Source organism: Limulus polyphemus, unplaced genomic scaffold (genome assembly GCF_000517525.1).
Source record: "Limulus polyphemus unplaced genomic scaffold, Limulus_polyphemus-2.1.2 Scaffold1642, whole genome shotgun sequence".
NCBI classification, from domain to species: domain Eukaryota; kingdom Metazoa; phylum Arthropoda; class Merostomata; order Xiphosura; family Limulidae; genus Limulus; species Limulus polyphemus.
In genome coordinates, this window is record NW_013667252.1 from 207,414 (window position 1) to 213,640 (window position 6,227).

General features: G+C 31.9%; 1 protein-coding gene across 8 annotated transcripts in view; it reads right to left on the minus strand.

Moving 5' to 3' along the window:
- Positions 1-6,227, minus strand: part of LOC106464412 (zinc finger protein 271-like) — a 37,300-nt gene that overhangs the window by 27,396 nt on the left and 3,677 nt on the right. The window lies entirely within an intron of this gene.

The window sequence follows — 6,227 nt, forward strand, 5'->3', positions numbered from 1 at the left end:
AAGGAGGACATTCTCTTTATTTAAAACTATTATATAAGAACTTTCCAAATACAAACCATCATATCACATTTTAAAGCGAAATTTGATTTAACTATAAAATCTACTTAGACAAGTTTTTAATGAAAAAATTGCTCATTATTTTCTTTAACTGTTTCTGAGTCTTCCATCTAGAAAGTATATCATAAAATAGTAAAATTTAAACAATACGAAACTAAAGTATTCGGTGACAAAAATCAAGAACAGACAGGCAGACAATAAATATTAACATAAATATCAACTTCTGATCATATTTATAAACATAAATGTGTCAGAACTGTTTTATGATTAATACGAAAATGTATCTACAGCTGTAGGACAGAAATGATGTTGATTGTTTATTAGATATAAAACAGACACTAACAGCTATCAACCTCATAAACACAATTCTATAGAAGACTGGTGGTTACAACTAATGTCGCTAATTTAACCATGGCATATTTCACTACAGGAGTACATAAAATATTGTAAAAGTAAACTAACCTTGAATACTTACACTCACTAACACTAGATGCATCAAGACGTATGGAGTAAATGATGAATTTAATTAATACTTATTTAAATATGCATAGTGATAAAGAAGTTCAAAATAGTATAAATAAATAATTTGGTAGCATAACTATGACATGGAGAAGACAAGAAAAAGAAGATGTAGGATACAAGTTAATAGTTAGAATTACTTCTCCATCAGACAAAAATATGTATAGTAGATTCAAGAATAATACTAAGTGTTATTATTCTAGTATTAGGAGTGTCAGAAAATAAATGAATAAGTTATAATAAGGTATAAGGTTTTTAACTGACAACTTTTACAAGCCACCTGTTAAGACAGAAAATGACACTAAAATTAGGGTTGTTACTAAAATAGATACTAAGGCAGTGATCATAAAGACTAATTTTCAACAAATTGGGATTGTATGAAGTCAAGTAGTGATGGAAGGAGGTAATTAAATAATGAACTGTTCAAAACTGTCATGTACACACCTTAACTACAACAATCATAAGTTTTTAACCTCCTGTTAGTTCAAACTGTATCTGTAGTTACTGGAAATTGTACAAGTTTCTTACAGATGAACATCATAACATCAGTTTCTTGCATCATATTACTGCTAACATATTTCATCTACTGTAGTTGTTAAGATTTAATTTAATTTTGAAATGTTCCCACATTAAGATAATATTTGTACCATACACTAGAGAACATGGTCAAAAGGGAAAAATTAGCAAAGTGAATAATGATTTACATTCACATTGCTTGGTTTGAAACAGCATACATCCGATTACTGTTATAAATGATTGTACGTTAAACATTTTTCTGGCTACAAGTGGAAAAGTAATTTTAGAGAATCACTTATCATAATGGTACTGTACACTGAATATTGAAAGACATTAGTGAACTGATAAATAAACATTCTATCCTATGTAACTAGTTTGTCCACTACAGAGAAATATCCTGTTACAATTTATTACTTATGGCTGTCTGTCTTGTACATTGACATGTGTTGGGGATAATAAGTCTGATTAATTTTGCTATACACAGACCACAGTGTTTACTAAATTATTCTTAATATATTTAACTTTATTACGTAAAGTATTTTTACTACTTATTGTACAATTTTGTTCTTCATTTAATTTTTTCTCTAAACAAACGTTAGTTTTTGCTGTAGTGTCTGTACTATCCTGCTATCAAACTGTTTCGTTAAACAGTTATGTGTCACAGTAATTTATCTCAGATTTCAGACTACTCTACTTATTATCACAACCATGCTCAAGAGATGATTTTAGCAGGATTATATATAGTTTACACTTACAAAATCAGTTAAGATTCTACATTTACTTATTTTCCATTTTTACAAAAGAGATTCTTAGCAATGTTTCCAACCCTGTTTCCCCAATATTAGAATTTACAGAATATTGTATATATATATCAATCCTTTGGTCAGTGGTAGAAAATGTGCCACAACCATTTTCCCCAAGATTTTTAGGGGGGGGGGGAAGGCAATGATCAGATATTTGAGCTTCTCTTTCATTTTTAGGCAGTAAACAGGGTACAACTGCCAGAGGACTGGAGAATTGCTAACGTTACTCCTATTTTTTCATGGGGATTATAAGAGTTGCCCTGAAAATTAGAAGGCCAGTTAGTCTTACTTCAGTAATGTTAAAAGTTCCAAAGTCTGATAAAAAAACTTATCTAAATTATTTTGTGGAACATAGTATCATAAAAAAGTCAAAATTGATTAATTAAAGAGAAATCTTGACATATTAATTAAACTGTTGATGTTTTTTGAGAATGTTACTCTGATGGTGGTAAGGTATGATTGGTGTACTTCACTTTCTAAATGCTTTTGATAAGGTGCTACAGTAAAGATTAGTTAAGAAAGACACTGGTAAAGGGGTTTTTTTGGGAAAAAAAGACCAGTAAATCTGCATTAAATATTGACTTGACAAGAGAAAGCAAAATGTTATTAATAACAAATCAAAGTACAATACAAACCTCACTAACATAAAATTCAAGTATACAAGTACAGGTTACAATCTCTGAAATTTTTTTGTGAAAAAAATGAGGTTAGAATCTGACTGAGATGTTTAAGATTGTTAAGGGAATTAATAGTGCTGGTGTATCATTTTTTTTTGTACTTAATGGTGAGAATTATAAACCTAAGGGACAGAAATATAAAATTTTTGGCAGGTTAGGAATCATCTTCAGATAAGACCCCTTTATTTTGGTAACATGATGTTTAACCATTAGAATTGATTGCTTTCTGATGTGGTGGATGCAGTTAATTTAAAGGAGCTGAAGGGAAGGCTTGATAAATATCTGAATGACAAGTAGTGGCTTTGAATGTTTTATTTTCATTTTAAAGTTTAGTTTAGTAGATTGGAAGGCCTTGATGCAACCTCTAGAGTTTTAAAGACCTTAAAAATTATTCTTACAATAGGTTATATTTTATTTTAAGTTTAATTGTAAGACACTGGTAATATTAGATGTTTTGTGAATATAGTTTATGTCATGGAAATTTAAGATGTAAGCACATCAAATTAGCTACAAGAGAATTAAAACACAAAACACGACCCTGATGTCTACTAAATTTGTATTGTTTTACTTTTTAATTATAGTCTACCACATGTAACAACTACTAAACATTAATTTAGCATAGAAGATTAAAATTTAAAAGGCAACAAGGGTCATTTTGGTTCATCTGGGCTGTCCTATCCACTAAATTAAACCATAAAAAAAACCCTCAAACCCAGCCCTCATCATTCAAATATTTATCAATATTTATCCAACTCCCTTAAATTAACTACATCCACAACATCCGAAGACAATCTATTCTAAAGGCCAACCACGCTCTTATAGAAATAAGACTGTTGTAGCTGAAAATGATTCCTACTCTGCCAAAATATATATTTGTGTTCCTTAGTCTTATCCATTACCAACATCAATACTAACAATCCCATCTAACTCTTCTTTTTTCAAGAAAAAAAAACAAGTTAAGGGATGTTAACCTATCCTTGTAAAATTACCTTTCCAACTCAAGCATCAGCTCTCCTCTAAACTCTTTCCAACAATTCAATGTCCTTTCTGAGGTAAGGAGCACAAGACTGAACACAGTACTCCAAATATGGCTTAGTCAGTAGCCAATACAATGAAATTATAGTCTCTTTAGACTTGTATTCAGTATTTCTGTAAATACAACCTAAAATCCTTTTTACCCTGCCATGAGCAACATCACATTACTTGGATGGCTTAAAAGACAGATCAACCAAAACACCAAGATCTTTTTATTCAATAACACTGTTAAGGTTTTTCCCATCAAACTTATACTCATATTTCAAACTGCGATATTCAACATGTATCAACTTACATTTTTTATAATTAAAAAGCCATCTGTATTTATTTTCCCAAATTACCAAATCATTTTGTAATGCAGTAGCATCCTCCTTGGAGCCAGTAATACCTAAAACTTTAATGTTGTCAGCAAATTTAAATAATCTATTGATCATTCCTTCATCTATGTCATTGATGTAAATAAAAAAGCAAAGGTACCCTGAGGTATGCCACTTGGGATATCAGTCCAATTTGATTGAACTCCATTTGTAACAACCCTCTGCTTTCTTCCATCCAGCCTCTCTTCTATCCAATTTGCTAACTTATCCCCCACACCTATAGAGCTAGATTTTTTTACAAGCCTTTTATATGGCACCTTGTCAACCCTCTGCCTTCTTCCACCTACCTGGTTTTCTGTCCAATGAGTCAACCTATCCACCATAACTACAAATATTAATATTTTAACTAGCCTTATATTTAGCACTTTTGTCTGAAATTCCAAATCCACACTCATACCCTTAACTACACAAGCAGTTACCTCTTCAAAGTTCAAAGAATATCAAAAGATTAGTAAGGGAAGATTTTTCTACAAGTGAAACCATGCCAACTATCCAACAAAATTCTAAGCTTTGTTCAATGTAAGATACACCACATATTATTTATGATTCAACCAATCCAACTATGCTTTAATTTAAATAAAAGGTAGACAATGCATATTGGATAAGAAATGATGTGTTAGTGTGTAATGGGTACAATGAGTGGGTTATATTTTGGAACTCACAAATGAAATGTACTATTAAGGAAGCTATTAATGAAGATATGCATTTTTTATGTAGAGTTTTTTGGTTGGAGACAATAGATAAAGAGAACAGTAGATTGTGAGAAATACCAGCAGAATTTCAGGAGGAGTTTAAACTTTACATGCAAGGAATACATCAGCTAACAATGACTTTTAGGAAGTTAGAAAAGAGTACTATTAGGGCTAACAGTAGTAGATTTTATTATAATGAGCATTTTCTGTTGAGCAACAAATTTCAGGCCTTGGCTTCTGCAGATGAGGAACTATTGGAGGGAAGGAAAACAAAAGGGTCAGAGAAGGATATCAATGATAAGGAGGTTACTTATAGTTATAGGTGATTCCTTGATAAGACATGTGGATAGAATAATCTGTGTGGTAAATAGGGAGAAAAGAATTAGATTATGCTACCTAGGAGCACAGGTGGATGATATAACTGACAGAGCATGAGATATAATAAAGGGGGCTAGCAGAGATGCAGTTTTTGTGGTGCATGAAGGGGCTAATGATGTAGGGAAAGGTAGGTCAGAGGAGCTAATTAATAAGCACAATGGGCTGATAAAGGTATTTAAAGAAAAAGGCCATAACTTAATTTTGTCTGGGATACTATCCAGAATTAACTGTGGGGATGAAGTAGGTTACTAGGGCTAAATGCTAGGCTTAGGTTAGTATGTAAGGATGAGCAGATTGGCTGGTTGGACTTGTGGGATCAGTTCATGGAAGAAGGGAGCTTCTTGGAATGGATGGTTTGCATTTAAATAGAATAGGGGATAGCTTGTTTGCTAAGGCTATTAACTCAGCTGTAAGGGAAGTTTTCAACTAGGACTAGACAGTGGTGAGGGCCAAGAAAACTATATGCAAAAAGAATAAGAGACAGAAAAGTTTAACATAGGAAATGAAATGAGTATGGAAGTAGTTATAAGGTTAGGCTTAATTGTTACTATTGTAATGCTAGAAGTATGAGAAATAAAATAGATGACTTTTGAGCACTGATAGGAATGGAAGATTTTGATATAATGAGAATAACTGAAACATGGCTAAATGTAGATGATTCTGGTGACAGAAATTTCTTTGAAATACAGGGTTACAGGCTATTTAATATGGATAGAGTATTAAAGAGGGGAGAGTGGCTTTGTGTGTAAAATGTGAGTTACATCCTGTTGAAGATATTAAAGATAATAGCAAAGAGAACGAATCCATTTGGGGTTTCTATCAGTGAATATAAAGGGAAAAGGCTTTTGGTGGGAATTTGTTACAGACCACTAAATGATACCGATGAACTTAATGAGAAACTTTACAACGAGATTAAGATTTCAGCTGTTAATGAAGTCATAATTATGGGTGATTTTAATTTCAGGCATATAGTTTGGGAAATGCTAGAGTCAAGCCATGAGGGAGAAAGGTTTTTAGAAACTGTTCAGGATGGCTTTCTTCACCAGTTAGTTAAGGAACCAACTAGAAATATTCAAGGTAAACATATTACTTATAGAAAGAAAAGGGTAGTTGCAACTGAAAAAAACTGGTTGGCTCACAAGGAGTTTAAAAGATAAAATTAAAGAAAAACAT